The 16,801-nt window shown below is 43.2% G+C and overlaps 1 long non-coding RNA gene across 1 annotated transcript; it reads right to left on the bottom strand.

Annotated features, from left to right (window-relative positions):
* Nucleotides 1-10,663: 10,663 nt before the first annotated feature.
* LOC113966162 lies at nt 10,664-12,690 on the bottom strand. Its single transcript, XR_003533724.1, has 2 exons — nt 10,980-12,690; nt 10,664-10,814 (listed from the first exon to the last, which is right to left on the bottom strand). It is a non-coding gene; the product is annotated as an uncharacterized LOC113966162 (long non-coding RNA).
* Nucleotides 12,691-16,801: the final 4,111 nt, after the last annotated feature.

The following is a 16,801-nucleotide window of genomic DNA, read 5'->3' as shown; positions in this document are numbered from 1 at the left end:
AATAGCTGTCACAAAATACCTACACTTCTGTTCTTTACTCTTTTTTCTTCATTCACATTCATCTTCCTGCAGTCTTCCTGCCTTTATGTCACCCTAAAGACCTTTTCTCCCCGTGTTGCTTCCCCATCTTTCAGTGAAATGTCACCATCCAAACCTTTGAAAAGCAAGAAACTTACGTTATGTTACTACACTTGAGGCCCAAATTCTGTGATTCCTAAACCATGTTTCACATTGTTTGCTTCAACCAGCATTGTCCCCCACCGAACACCCTTGTCTAGCACTGAACACTGCAGTCAGAGGGGTGTGCAACTCCTTGTTACTTTCACTACTTTTTTTCTTCTCCAAAAGTAGAGCTTACAAACCCTGCCTGCAAACCAGGACCCTTTTGTATCAAATTCAACAGACACAGAGCAAAGTGAGCCAGAAAAGATGGTTCTTGTCTCTCTCTATTAAACAGCCAGAGTACAAATCCCAGTTTTGGAGCCAGCTCATTCAGCTTTGCCTCAGGGATATTTGCACCATGGTGTGTCACAGTGCAGCTGTGCCCTAAGTAAACTTTAAAAAACCATTGTACAGGCTTGTGACAGGCAGACATAATAGAGAGGCATAAAACACTTGAAAAGCCTTAACTGTCAAGAAAGAGAAGAGCTTGTTAAGGACAATGTTTGAAAGAGAAATAATTTAATCCAAAAAAAGGCAAACCTGAGTCAGAACCTCCGGATAAAATTTCTGGCAGTGGGATACACCAGCATGGAAATCACCCTCCAAGAACAGCGACAAAACCCTTGGAATTTTAAGGCTTAAGTAGACTGGGCACAGAGCAGAGTTCAGGGAACAACATTAGATGCCATGAAAGGCTTACTCTGCTGCTAAATTCAGTGACAGAGAAATGAGCTGAAAGCTCTGGTGTTACTAAGGTACCTCTTATTCACAGCTCAACTGTCTTTCACGTTTAACATTCATTACAGGTTGCTGATGTGGTGTTTTCTTCTGTACTCTGATACGGATTTTAAGCTGAAAAACACTGGGAACAAACAAGATTGAATTACTGACACAGATGCATTAATTGGTTATTTGATATTGTCTGATTTTATGTTCATCACACAAATCATTAAAATTATTTCCCTTCCTTCAAAAATGGGAGGAAAGACACAGGCAAATGTGAAACTGCCTCTAAACCCCACAGAGGCATTAGTGACATGGGCGTTCGCCTCAGCAGCCCAGCGAGTCATGTGGCTGGCACATGCTTCTGAGCAGCCAAGCCTTCAATAAAGATAAAAGCATCACTAAGTGCAGCCTTCCTTCTCAGGTGCCACAGCAGCAGGCATTACCCAGGCTGAGGTCAAAGCACTAGAATAATTAGCCTGAGTCTGTGGTGGGCCAGTATTTGTCTGCTGTGATGACTTTACTGGAGTGGAGCTGCATTGCCAAAAGCCGCCTCTAAAACTGACCTCTGCAAATGCTCGTTCTAAACACTGAGGTTGAGTCCCAAGAGTGAACGCAGGGCAAAAAGTAAAGACCAAGAAGTTAAGACAAAGGAGGATTTAGGACACCTCTCCTGATAACTTTTCTGCTGAGCTAGGGGAAAGCCACAGGACAGAGTAATCTTGTCCCATGGAAGAAGTTAAAAAGGCACGAGCTGCAGTTGCTGCTGACGTGTGGTCAGGAGAGCTACTGGAGCAGGCAGCTGCAATTTGAGATGGAACTCTTTCCTTCTCCAGTTCTTTTCAGTCATATTTTATGCAACGTTAAATTAAGGTCAGATAAAGGACATGTTAGTAGTGTCCTTGCCAGTGAAAACCACAAGTTCACTGTTAAATTATGTTTATTTACTTAGTGTTTGATAAAAAGAGTTTCTCTTTGAAAGTCCATTTGAGGAACCTGTGAGGCTGAAAACAATATTTGGACACAGCTCTGAAGAGTTAATGGAAGTTCTCTGTGCTCTGTCTGAAATCAGTTGGGGTTCCCTTTTAGCACATTAGTTGAATGTATACACTGGGAATATTTTTCTTTGTTTTATGTTATTGCAATTTGCAAAATTTACACTAATAGCCCAATTTTATGCAATTATCTGAATGCAAAACATTGTTCGGTTGAATTCCCATAACCTAATCCTACTAGTTCCCTTGGCTGTCTCACTTTCAGTTATGAACCGAGGTCTGCACATCAGATGAAATGCTGCTATTGTAAAAATGGATCCTTTCTTAAGAAGTTATTTTCAGTGGTCTTACTGCCATACAGGCTGTTTTCATTGTCTGCAACCAAAGGCACTTTAAGGAAATCTGATTTTAACATCACAGGCCTGCAATACATATACTTTAGCTAGAGTGGTTTGTTGTGTTTTTGTGGTAATGACCCAGTGATGTTTGCACCATAATTGTACCTCTAAATGTCTCTTGAGCTGCACATATAGGGCAAAGTGTGGATTTATGAATACACAGGGGAAGGGGAAGAAAAGAGGAAGGCCATACAGGGAATTACATCCTTTTTTCCTTACATATATAACACAGCTAACATAGTTTTGGAAGGCAGGCAATGGATGATGTTAACACTACATTAACGTCTACTTGGTGTTCAAATCTGAGTATTCAGATATCATAAGGCTGGCTAAGGGATCATACATATCTGGTTTAGTATTTGATTTTCCCTTTTTGGGACATTTACAGTTTGTGTCTTCAAGTTTTACTGTACAATCTAAGAAAAAAAATTGAACTTTTTTTTTCTTTTTATGTGAAGTCCAAGTTTTTATTAAATCACATGACTCCAGGATCTAGGACTTCAAGAAAAATACCAAAGAAGCTGAGGCTTATAAGAGTCTATGTCATATGTTCCTCAAATCAAGTTAAAGAATTAACCCAGCCAAGTGATCTGCCTTTCTGGAAGGAAAAATGTACATCTTGAAAAATGTGGATAACATCATACTGTAGAGTATACTTCCTTGAAGCTTTGGAAGGTTTGACGTCTGCTCCACTACATTCCTTTCTTCCTGTTCCTCTGAAATACCTATCCTGCATTTCCTCATTTGTGTTAAATTTACTGTATCCTTGATTGATTACAGACCTCTCCTTTTGGGTAGGAGGAAACCATTCTTACATCCACTTTGGAGAGAACTTGCATTCCCTGACTCAACCAAGACAGATGTAATAGATCCTTTCTAACTGAAGTTACATGCATATTTCTTTGAAACTCAGTCTCTAAGCTCCATTTCTTTGTTCTGAATGCAAAGAAATAATATTAATTTCCTTATAAGGTAGGACAGACATCAGCCTCTGGCCTTGCCTCTCTCCTTTGTCTATAGAGGAAAGCTTCGATAACTAGGGCTTTTCTTGTGGATCAGTAATGTTACATGAAATCAATCTCAACCTTGATGTCACATTTTGGATACCCATAAATCAAAATAGTAAAATTAAATTCTTTTTTCATTTTCACTGCCTTAAATATCTTCCATCTTTTTTTGTCCTATAGAAACAGTTGCCTCTCCAGGCAGTGAAATTTCTGTTCCTTATAAAAGCTACACATTTATCTGACATCATTATTCAGGTGTCCAAATGACCTTCATCAAAGAAGAGGAACTGGAGACAGGATATTTTGGTTATTAAAGGGTGAAAAATAAGCAGAGGAGGGGAGGGAAAAAACCAAGTAAGATTTTTAAAAGTAGATAAGAAAGAAAAATCACTGCTTTCACTGTTGCATTTCACCTTTTACACACTAATTAAAGAGTCACACACCCAGATAAACACACCTAGATACCCCATTACTAATTATCTTTAAGGAATACTTCAGATAGTAAGGCAGGATTCTCCCATCCTATTTTGGCTGGCATGCTCTATATTAACCCTTTCTCACTGAGCGTGCAAACATGGCCATTGTGGCACTTTACTTACACAATATTTTATTTGTGAAATTATTGTTAGCCCAGAAGAATGTCTTGGGGAAAACAAATTTCATTTTGTGCTCTGTGCCAGCCACCTCCATCACAGATGCCAAAGAATAAAAAAAAATATAGATCAGCTCTCTAAGGATCCTTTTATTTTCTTCATCTGCTTTGTTAGAACTGCCACAGTTGCAGTGCTCCTTGCAGAGCATCAGACAGACACGTGTAACATCTCCACTCCCTTGCACAGAGAATCACTCACAAAGCTGGTTTCCTATCATTAAGCCACTCTAAGAAGTAACTGAATGTGATGCAGGCCTCAGCAATTATTTAACATCATGAACAGACAGAAACAAGTGGACTGGCTGCCTTGATGCTGCAGCACTTCACCCTCACATGACTGTCTGGAAATTCTGCTGCCCCGAGTCTCTGGTTTCTAGTGAATGTGTAGTAATGCCCCAGCCTCTTGCTCGGGGATGCCTTTCACAGGCATGGAACTGTATAATACCCTTTCCAGCATTTATCTGCTACATGCACTGCTTGCACAGAAGTTTGCGTTGGAACTGGCAAGGTTATTAATTACTATTCTGATTTAACCTCGCTCTGTCTTTTGCACTACCCATTTATATATATACACACACATATATATACATATATATATGTGCATATATATACGCACATGCATTTATATATATATACATGCATATATATACATGCATACATACATCTATAAATATACAAGCATTTGATGGTCTATTTTTGGAGCAGAAATCAATACTTGCTGCCCACTGCCAAGTGGCTCCCCAGAATGCGTGGCCATGAAATTCTGCATTAATAAACACCTGTACACGGGACATAGAGAAGGAAAAAGAAAAATGTTCAAATGAAGGCATCTTTCCATTTCCCACTTGCAAAGCACTGTATAAACAGAAAATTGGAAGAGATCAAAATCCACATTCTTAGAGCTACAATATGTGTATCACATATTGTATTTCATTATACATTTTTCAAAAGGCTCCACCTACTCTTTGAGACTAGAAATCTTTTAATAGCACGAAGTTAGTCAATCTTTCTTTCATTAATATTCATATATATGCCCTAGTTCTTACATTTAAATCCACTAATGAAGATTCACTGCTGCTGCAGCCGAACGCTGTGCAGGACTGGGACCCTTTTGTGCTGGCACCCCCTGTGGAGCACTGAACTATGCGGTGGGCAAACTGCACTAAATGTCATTTAACAGCAGCCACTTCACCTGCTTTCTGCTCCCTTAGCCCTTCTGCTAATTCCTTGGACATCTTCAGTGCAGCCTTAATTGATGGGGATTATGTTTCCAATGCAGTGATGTGAGAGACAGGCACAAATTTGGAATGTCCCTGTCCTCTGTGTTGCAAAAGACATTTTTAATAATCTTTGCCAGGTTATTCAATCTTTTCATCTTTTGCATTGTAAAATGTTCCCCGTTTTATGAAAAGGAGACAACAGTGCTTCTCTTCTTCCCAAGGATTTCTTACAACCATACAGCTTCTGGTTTCCATTTAGCACTAACTCTATCCCTTTATGCAGCACCACACTGTGATGTGTAAACTTAGCCTGGAACAAAGTCTGAAGGCAGAAGAGACCATTATGATCATCTAGGATTTTTCTCAGGGATTCTTGCATGAGGCTCCACGGTTTCAGTTGCCAAGGAAACAATTATCAATCTTTTCCATCCCTCACCATCCTTATCCCTCCTTTCCATTTTGCTGTTTCTTGCTATAACAAAAAGACCTTGTCAAATGTCCTAGTCCCTAGCTCTTGCGTGCTCACCTCCACCCCAAAGAAAGAATAGGAAAGGGTGGCAAGGGTCCTTGGCTGGGAGTTCAATCTGAAGCTTACCTCTTATCCTTAGATTTTGTGCTGCGGGTGGACAGCCCTTTGAAAATTATCCTTTCGGCTGCAGATAGTTTATCAAATGATCTATTGTTTGACTAACACAAGACATTGTTTTTTAGATTAACCAGCAGTGTACCACTTAATACATTTTTGGTATCTTTCCTTTTACCACAGCCTTAGCTCCACTACAGCCTCATGCAGAATTGTTTTGGGGAAAAAAAAGCACACTTTATTACAACATGCAGCTGAAGGGCAAAAGCAATAATGAGGAAAAGAAAGGAAGATGCAGAGAGATGGGAAACCATGTAGGAGGGAGATAGAAGGCAAAAACTCTGCATCAACTAGAGAATAAATTAGATGTAGTCAGAGCCAGAGATAAAATTTTGGAGTCTCAGGAGGCTAAACTTGGGTACCTTCAGGCAAGTTACAGAATATCTGCATGGTCCCCTAAGGTCTAATCAGTCCTACCTGTAGAGTTCATAGCTTCTGACAGTTGCACTGATTTTATGCCATTAGATACAACTATAGGATAGAAGGGTGTCTCACCAATATAATTTGAAAGGTACTCCCCTCAAATTCAGTGGAATTACATCAGTGTAATCAGTTCCTCGGTGTGCACAGGAGGAAGGATGAAAGCAGCAACTGCAGGAAGGGAAAGAAAAACCACATACTCACAAAAAGCTTACGGGCAAGAGGGCTGCCATTTGGCATGTTTTGATGATTCATCACTTAGGGCAATTGTCATGCTTTTATAAGTAGCCTAACAACAGCTCACATAAAGGAAAACAAACCTACAATGCAAACCTTTGGAACATCAGATAACCAAGAAAAAGTCAGATATGTAGAAACTGAAACATTCCTCAGAGTACGCTTCTAGGGAGAGAAACAAGGTAGACCACATTAATAAAACAATTGTTGCTTACAGTCAGGGAGTGATGCTTCAGTCCTTCCTCTTCTGGACACTCATTTTTGGAGCTTGCTGAGGGGTTTCTTATTCTGTGTTCCCAAATCTTTGTTTGCGAAGCCTAGCCATGATGTATGGAGACATAGCAGGATGGTTCTGAGGATGGCCAAACCATGCATGTGTACACAGAAGGTGTTATGTCAAACATACACCACTGTTGAAATGCTCAGCATATGTCCAATGGATCTGGCACGAGAGCCATTGTGCCTCTGCTGGGACCTCCATGGACCAACCCCTCAGGATAGGGCTCACTATAAGCCTGGGAAATCTGGATGTTTTGGCCATTTGGGTCCGTTTGTGCAAGGCACTGCACCTAAATGTAGGCCAGAAAGATGCACTGTACCAAAATCCCTGAATTTTTTTCTGCAGAAATCACTTGCCGATGGTTTAGGGTGCTTGTAACAGAAGTAGTAAGAAAAAAATCTGTGTGTGAAAAACTATGAAGAAGACAAGTTATTTTTATGAATGTCAACAATATCTCAGTTTTCCTGTTGGCTATTTTCCTGTCAGGCTGTACAGAATAATGTCAGAGACAAGCAAATAGGAAAACAACAGTGACAATACAGCAATACCGTTTCAAATATCACAGAGCTATTACAGTAGTGTATTGGGGAATACACCTTCAGGCAGGCGAGAGTTAATTTCTCCCAAGTCCAGGGAGAATAAAGAAGACATTGAACTGCTGAAAACCACAGCTAGACAAAGAGGAATGGATGAACAGCAGTGTTGAGATGAGTCAGAAAAAGCTAGTCTTTAAGAGAGAGTTGGGTTTGGCACTTGACCTCAAACAGGTGTGTTTATGCTCTGTGGAAACTATTGAAACAAATGTGTTTTCTAGTAAGACTTATGTACAAATGCTCTCTCTTTGTTTCATCTCATGTTTCATCTGATTTTATTTTTAGCAGAAGAAACATCTTTTCTGTAAAGATATTCTTGAGCCCCCTGGATCAGCTGCTGGCCTGAAATACGTTTGGTCAGTGCAGTACACAGCAGGCACTGCTGGCTTCTCTATTCATATGTTGACTGCTGGATTCAACTACCCCAGAGAAGACTTATGTGGAGGGAAAAAAAATCCCCGGCTGGCAGTGACATGAGATGACTTAGTGTGCCAGCTGCCTCCCAAGCCTCTGCTTCCTCCCCTCGGCAGTGGTACACAGTTTTCTCACACTAGAAAAGCAATTCCCTAACAATAAAACAAAACAAAGAAACAAACAAGAAATAAACCCCCAACAAACAGGTAAACCTGAGAAGGGTACTGTCACTTGACCTCACTGCTTCTCCCACTGGGCTGTGCTGCATAGTTCCCAGGCAACTGCTCTCCTGCTGCTACCTGCTCCTGCCAGGCTGATGGCAGGGAAGAGGGTATCAGTTTGCACAAAGAGTGATCCTACTCCACAGAGAAACAGCACAATCTTCCCTTATGGCAGACCCGAGCATATTAATCAAGCAAATGGCACCAGGAGGCAGAACCTGAAGGCTCTCTCTTCTGCTGTGCACATGGGCTTTGAACTACTCAACTGCTGTTCACACTAAAGGACAGTGGGACTGCACTCCACTTGGCAGTGGGATGCATGCAGCAGTGTCTTCTCCACAGCCCTGGCTAGAGATGTACTGGGGAGGAAAAGGCTCTCTGTTGCTTAGGAAGCTTAAGAGGGGGTCAGGGAGGGTCTTGTGTCCTGGAGCTTGCCTTTGGTCTAAGACAGACCCTTTATGGACTCAGGATCAAAAATAGCCCATTTCACTTAATCTCCTCTAAGATCTTGAATGTTTCAGACTCATCACCACCACCCACTATGCCAAAACTTCCCCATCTACTCCCACTCACATCTTCCAGCTTTCCAAGACTAAGTAGCCCTTTGCTGTCAGACCATGCCTGATCGCTCTGCGTGACTGATTGCATCTCTGTCTTCTGTCCTGCTATCCATTGCCAACCCCTGCTGTTAGCAACAGTGATTTCATGTTCATTTAGATTATAGATTAAATTGTTACATCAGTGGATTAAACAGCTTCCAGCACTGCCCTAATCTGCATGAGCCTCTCCTGGACTTCTCGCTGGCTCTTTGAGGTTTGTTATTTGGCCTCCTCTTGGTGCTGTTCACACAAGCTGTATTGATATTGCACAGTGTTCATTTTTAGACTCAAAATGCAGGGCGCTACTGACTCATATGCCCAACACAGTTTCTCATACATTATTACTATGTAGTTATCTTTGTCAACCAAATATATAGTTTCATCAAAGCACAAAAATCAGCTTTGTTTGGCAAGTTTCCTTATACTTACCATAAAACTGTTTCAGTGGCATTAATCATATTCTTTCACTTAGTTCTTCTTTGACTGAATTCCATACGAACTTCCCTTTATTTTCCCAGGAACTGAGCTAAACCTAGTCAGCCTCCAATTACTGGAGTCATTCCCTGGGGCAAAATTAATACTAGTCCTTTCACCCTGTTCTTTACCTTTAACGTGCCCTGACCCCATCTTGCCCTGACTGTCCCTACCCTGCCTTTCTTCACAGAGTAGCATGTCCTCTTTTTCTCCTGGAGAGGCTTAGGGGAAGGGATTGAGGTTTCTTCCTCTACCTTGCAGAGCACTGGAGAGCTATTGCACGGATGAAACTCCGGGTTCTAGGAGAGCAGAGAGTAAAAGAGAGGGCTGTGGGGATCTGCACACCCACAGTACCACCTCAGTACCCCACAGCATGTTGGTCTGTCCCAGAGAGAGCCCCCGGTCACAAGAGGGACCAAACTGGCCAAGAGAAGAGGGACGAGTGAGTAAGAGCAGAGCCGGAGAGTTCTCCTGCTCCTGCTTACACTTCTCCTAACCTTTGTCCAAAAGTTTTAACAGTACTGCCATGACTGATAATACCATAATATCATCCTTCTGGTTGTTATCAACAGTGAGGTTCAAATGATATCATTCCTCCTTACCTGCAGGCGTATTCCAAAGTCTGCTGGAGTCCTTTTATTAGCATAAATTAGCATGAGATCAGAGTTTATGATTGCATTTCCCTGGAGGTGTAAAAACTGCTTGCACTCCTTCTCTTCCTTTTTTGGGATACTTAGCATGATCAGAGGGTCTCCTCTGCAGGAGAGCAGTAGCAGTTGCATTTGCATCTCCAGAGGACTTACAAGGTTTCTTCCCACTCGCCAGGCCTCTTTCACACAGCACACAGTTGCAGAGCCAGTGGTGTGGCTCCTTTCCACCAAGCCAGATTCTGTAACTGCAGGATTCACCAGAGAATTAAAACAGATTTTTCCCACAAGTCCTTAAAGAAATCAGTGCTTACTCAGCAGGAAACAGACTCAAGATCATATAGCTGTTCTGCAGGGGTTACCTGTCATATAAGCCTGTCTGAAGAGGATATGCCAGGCCGCAGAGAGCGCAGGAGAAACACACACTGCGCGGTACAGAGGGTTGATGCAGCAGAGTCGGTTTCAGATGATGATTAGTGTATTCAGCAATGTACTTCAAGTGCCATTTGCTGGGAAAACCGATTAATAAATGGAGACAAAGGCCATAATAAACTAAAGAGTAACTGCTTCACAGTTCAGAGAGTAAATACAGTGCCCTGGGCAAGGAAGCAAGATGGCTCAGTAACAGAGCTTGGCACAGACCAGTTCAAACCGTTGATAACTCTGCTTATTACAAAGAAAAAAATCAGGATGATGGGAGAAAATAAAGAAAATAAAGAAAAAGAAAAGTGAGAGAGAAGGCAGCCAGAAAAAGCTGAGCTTTAGAATAAGCACGTGCATTACCCTCTGACCCTGTCTGCCTATAGTCAGAGAGCAAGGAGGCACATACCTCACTAAAAATCTCTTAAAGAACCCAGTTCCTTTCTCTGTAACCTTCACTTGTAGTGAAGGAAGGTCATATATGGTTCTGAAAAATTTTCTAAAATTTTCATTAAACATCAGAAGTAATAAAACATTATGAAAGGAACACAAGCATTGTTTCCAGTGTAAACTGCAGGTGGTTTACTTCTCAGAAAGTGCTTATCAGTTACGCTTTTGCTGCAAAGCAGATCATTGGTTTCTCAAGTGTTTGCACATAGCTCAAAACTTGAAGCATTTCTTGGTGAAAGGCCTGTCTTCTTTGAAAATTCTGAAAGTGGTAATGAGAAAAAAAAACAAAACAGACACCTTTCTCCACTCAGTTGTTTTTTTCTCATGGAGATGAAATCAGGGTGCTGTCTTTGCAGCTGAGGTGAAATATACTGGAGAGGGGAGGTAGGAAAAAAAATACCAAGCAATTCAAATAGTTCCTCACCTTCCTCAGAAGTTATATTCTTCATCTTTATTACTGTAGCCAGTAGGCCTCTTGAGAGCAATGGATTTAAGAAGCCAGGGACTTCCATTTCTAGTGAAAGGAAGGGCAACTGAAATGGATGAATGACCTTTTGCCATCCAGATTTTGCATTCAGATAGTTCCATCGTTTTGCTGGGAATCTCACAATCAATGTTTCCAGCACTAGATGTATCAGAGCTGTTATTATTTGATATCCAGCTGAGGTATTATAATAACCTCTGCACGGGCACAGTGCTGTTCCCTGTGATCAAAAGCAAGCCCCGTGATCAAAGGTATGTGTTTGAGGATCTTTGGCTCCTTCTAGAGAAAAGCACCAGCGATATCCTTACTTGAGGGCTGAATGAATATTCTGCTCACTCTTGCTTTACCTTTAGTGCCAACTAATTTTTTGCCCGGAATCTGAGTGCTTTTTTTTTGTAATTGCCTGTACGTTCTCTGAATTCTTCTGGTACCTCTGCCTCAAGGCACCTGAATTATAGCGTCTCTCACAACGTTCCCCAGCTCTATCGGGTTCAGCTGGGATGGAGTCGATTTTCTTCGCAGCAGCCCATATAGCCCAATGTTTTGGATCTGTGTCCAAAACAGTGTTGATAATACAGAAGTGTTTTAGCTATTGCTGAGCAGTGCTTGCACGGGGTCAAGGCCTTCCCTGTTTCTCCCTCTGCACCCTGAGTGAGTAGGCTGGAAGTGGACAAGAGGCTGGGGTGGGACAGCTGACCCAGGCTGACCAAAAGGATGTACCATACCATATAACGTCACTTTCGGCAATAAAAACTGCGGGGAAGGGGGAAATCCCAAAGGTAGTTGCTCAGGGACTGGCTGAGATTCGCTCTGTTGGTAGGAGGTGGTGAATAACCTTGCATCACTCGTGGGTTTTCTTCTTTGCTGTCTTAACTTCAACCCAGTTTTCTTTCACCGCTATGTTATTTATTTCGACCGCGCTCAGCACTGAAAGCTGTCACCTAGCACCCGCTTTGTTTCATACGGACGTACAGCAGCTTGTAACAGCACACTGGCCAAGACTACCTTTCCAGTGCCACCTGATTGCAGCTAAATAGCAGGAATAAGACAGGATTTTCAAATCCCTTCTCTTCCCGGTACCGACAGCGCGCACCTTTCCCTCACGCGTGCAGTGCAGCCGGGCCGAGCCGAGCGGCGGCGGCCGCGGGTGCCCTCTGGCGGCAGGCGGGGCCCTCCGCCTGCTCGAGGCCCTCCGCCTGCTCGGGGCCCGGTGTCGGCCTGCAGGTTCCGCTGTTAACAGCACTTCATTCCTGCACTTAATTCCTGCACAGTTCCATGGAACTGCCTTGTGCACGCTCCACTTTGGAGACTACTGCTCCTTAGGCTGAACGGGAAAAAATCAGATGGGGAGAGGATCTGATTTTTTTTTTTTTTTGGTGCACACCCTGAGGACGACCCCAGTCTTCTGTGGTTTTGGTTAGAGCTGCAGAAACTCACAGCTTCTGAAATTCCTTCTTTCACATCGATTTCCTGCTCCTCTTCAACCCCTTGCCTGCTTCCCCCTCAGCTGTGTTTCATTTCCTCTCGTATCTGGTCTCAAAGCATTTCATTGCCCTTATTCGCCTTTCCCAGTAATATCAGACCCCAGAATCACACACTATCACAGAATCAGTTAGGTTTTGAAAGACCTCTGAGATCATCAAGTTCAACCTACGACGGAACGCCACCACATCAACCAGACCAGGGCTCTCAGCGCACATCCAGGCTTTCCTTAAACACCTCCAGGGATGGTGACTCCACCACCTCCTTGGGCAGTCCATTCCAATGTCTAATCAGCCTTCTGTGAAGAAATTCCTCCTAATGTCCAACCTAAACCTCCCCTGGTGCAGCTCAAGTCTATGTCCTCTTGTCCTGTCGCTGGTTGCCTGGGAGAAGAGACTGACACTCGCCTGGCTACAGCCTCCTTTCAGGTTGTTGTAGAGATTGATAAAGTCACCCCTGAGCCTCCAGGCTCAACCCTATATCCCTCAGCTGCTCCTCATAACCTTGTCATGGGAGACAGCTGTGTCCAGGCCTTGCCTCCCTGCAAACATCATTCCTGGTATTATTTTAAAGCCTTAAAGACCCCAAACCCAGCATAATGGGATTTGCTTTTCCTGTCACTCTCCACTACTCACCTATGCTCCTTGCAGGCTGCAGCCCCCTCCCTGTGCCTCTGGAGTCAACACCACGTTGAGGGAAAATAACGGGGGTGAGAGGAGAAGCGAGGAAACAGGATCATGCAGGACAGCAGCCATTTAAAAAAGAGAGGATGGGGTATTTTGAACCCTGGAAAGAAGGGATAAGGAGGGAGATGTGACCAGCACACTGATACAGGGGAGAGCAGAGCCCTGACATCTGCTTCTCCACTTCATAAAGAACAGGGTATAGGACAGACAATCTGGCACATGCAGGTGAAGTATGGTTGAACCTCCATTGATGCCTCCTGTGGTCCTCTTCCAGGCCCGCCTTTGTTATTCTTATGCCTCCTATTCCGTAAATTCCTGAGGAGGCCTGTTGCTGTCTGGAGAGAGAGAGAGAGAGATATTAAGGATATTTGGGTGTGGAAGAAACACCCTCAAGAAAAACCAAGTGAGCTTTTCTTGAGCAGCCCAGCAGCACCACGATGGAACTGTTACCTAAACCCTGCTCCATGGAAGTGGAATTCAGTAGCAGCCTTGCTCTTTGTGGGTGCATGAATTCTTTTCTGCAGTTTTCAGACTGTCCCTGAGTATCTAGAGAGGATGGGAATTTTTGACACAGGGTCCAGTCACAGTATTGTGCATTACAGTAAGTTCTTCTTTTTAACCATACTTCTCCCCTTATTCTCCCCCCCCATGACATTACTACAAGTTTTAATTTATTTTTTAACAAGCTTGAAATAAAAAAAAGGGGAAAAAAGTAACTTTTTTGTATTTAATGAGTTCACACTCCAGAGGCAATATACTGTGCAAGTACAAATGGGAAGTGTTCCAGATGCCTCCTGTGCCCCAAAACCACGTGTCTGGATGTGTCCGGAAAAGCCTGTACACAAATGCAGCCTGGAGTTAAGTGTACTTAAGCTGCCTGGTGTGCCTTTCCCATTGGAACTTCGTACAGTGTTAACATAGGGGTGACAAGTCTCCCCATGGGGATGGAGTACTGCTCCCTGGCTTGTGCTGGGTTCCCAGGGTTGACAGTGCTGCCTGGAGAAGCCTGCTCCTGTGACACATGATTTCTAGTGTGGCTCTGGATCCGTGCATCGAGCTCCTCCTGTGGCTGCTTCCCTGTGAGAAAAAGCCCCAAACAGCAGAAACTTTGACATACAGTGCAGTGTGGGGGCCTTTAAATAACAGCCTTTATTGCTCATTATTTGCACAGCCACCTCGCAGGAGAAAACATAAAGACAAAGCACATTGCAGGAAATGCTGATGCAGGCGCAATTGCTCTGGCCTGACCAGCATAGTAAGAAGAGAAGACATGGGAATTTACAAGATGCAGATCCAAAACACACTTGCACGGGTGACTAAAGGGCAAAGCCTGTGTTTCACAGAGCAGGACTATTTCCCTCCCTCTCCCAGACACCCATTTCCAGTTTGATTTGACATGAATAGCACCTAGGAGGGTAGAGCTGCATTGGAAGTCAGACAAGCTCTCCTCATATGCATAAATACAAATTCAGGTGCCAAACTTTGGACTCTAAAGAATTAAAACATAGCCACTGCACTGGAAAGCACAAGCAGCACATGCCAGAAACAGCAGCACCACTGTGCATTAGGCCGTGTTGGTGTGTGCCCCATGTTCCCAATTTTAAGTAAGAGCCACACCTACCTGGAATAAACCGGTCTGACTGAGGCGAACACTCTCAAAGCATCAGCAGAGATTCCTTGCGGCCCAGAAGGAGCTGGACTAGCTCAAGTTTGTTGGTGGTAATTTGTACCAGCTGCTCAGGACTGTGCTCTACAGGTCCTGACATTTACTGCAGCTCTAGTGAGTTTGAGAAGACCCTTCTCAGTTTCTTTTATATGGTGGCTGAATCCCTCACTGTTTCCTTTCACGAGACACTGCAGGCTACATTAGAAGCAGCCCTGCTTAAATTGAGAAACTATTTTCCCTTTCCGGGAAAAAATGGTCAGAAAGTACATCCTCTGGCTAACAATGCATTTTTAATCTATTTTGGTCTTGGATGACAGAGTGACAAATCTCTTTTACAGTTTTATAGATAAGTTTTACAAAAAGAAGAAACAAATAAAGAAGAAACCATAACACACCACGCACATAGAGAAACTCTGCACTAGTTAATCTAGCTGTTCTAGATTTACAGCTGTTTCTGAAGTTAGATCATTCACTAGTGTCTCTCATATCATGACCCAGTAAACTCCTCATTTCCAGCAGAGCACCTAACTGTGCAATTACCTGTTAGCTGTTTAATAGGACACATGATTTTAAATTAAACACTGTCTTAATTGGTTTGCTGGACAGGCACAGACATTACAGCTTTAATAGCTTTTACTGAGTTGGGGTCTCAGCCAGTTCAAGGCAGCTGGGAGAAAGGGCCCATGACCTGCTCTTACCAAAGTCTCATGTCCACCTAGAAATTCATTGCAACAGTTTCTGCAATGCTCCCTGCTTATTTCAGGGAGTCTTCAGAGAGAAGGCTGAAAAAGGAAGCTGCCAGTACTCACTGATAAAACGAGCCTCCTGAAGGTTTATGTCCTGACGCGATCCCATCGCCCGGCAGTGCTGTGCAGGGCCATCCGGCGGTGATCACACGACTGCAGAAACCATTTGCCAGACATCAAATGCAAAGCACGTCCCGGTACTTTACAGCCCAGTTCAGCTCTTTGAACATCCCTCTGGCCATCCCCAGGAAGGGAGAAGCTGAATTAACAAGATGAATCCCACAGGCTGGAAACCTGGTAGCTTGCATGTGAGTCACTACGTTGGGAAAGGTCAACAACAAATCCAGGTCGGTCTTACACTCCCTCCACTAAGAGTTGTTGAGGAGCCACTGGCCTCCTCCAAGGTGATGCTGTGGTACAACAGGGGACCCTTTGCAGATGCCTCCACCTTGCTCCTGAGTGAACCTCACAGTGAGAATCAGGCAGAGCCCAAAAGGCAGGTATGGCAATTGCCAACAGGTGGTGGTTTCAGCATCTTAATATCTACTTAAGCCTTTCAAAGCTCAGCTGGGACTTAGCAAAGCAAAGAAAGGGAGCAAATGAAATGAGGGCTCAGGCTAAAAGGAAAACCAGACCTACATTTGCAGCCGATATCCACACTCCAATCGGTACCGTGGGACGTAGCAGAGAGCTCTTGACAGAGCTGCACACGGCAGCTCTGAGCAGCCTTCTGTGCTTCGGCAAAGCATCTGAACACAGATGCTCTTCTGCCCTGGGAAAAAAATACATCTCACAAATCTAAACATGTCACCTCAAAGGGAAAACTATTTTATTATTAATGATACTATTCGTGATGTTTTTCCAATAGACTGAGGAGATTAAATAATAGGATCTGAAAACTAACCAAATGTTCAGATCAAACTAGAGAGAAGACATACAGACACACAAACTTTGCAGTGACTTAAAACAGTTTAATGTAATTCCAAGACAAAGTGTGATTACATTTCTACACATATACAATATGCATATGTGAGTTGACAAATTCTGATTAATAACTCGTTTCACCTCAGAGACCGAAAAAATGATCAAAAAGAAACCGTGAATAACAAGCTATAACATAGTTCACCACAACGGGACCTCCTTTCTCACCCTACAGTTAGTAATATTACAATTAAAATAACT

Source organism: Neopelma chrysocephalum, unplaced genomic scaffold (assembly GCF_003984885.1).
Source record: "Neopelma chrysocephalum unplaced genomic scaffold, ASM398488v2 Primary Assembly neopelma1_59, whole genome shotgun sequence".
Classification (NCBI taxonomy): Eukaryota; Metazoa; Chordata; class Aves; order Passeriformes; family Pipridae; genus Neopelma; species Neopelma chrysocephalum.
The sequence above is the reverse complement of the archived record's forward strand: the minus strand, read 5'-3'. Positions and strand labels throughout refer to the sequence as shown.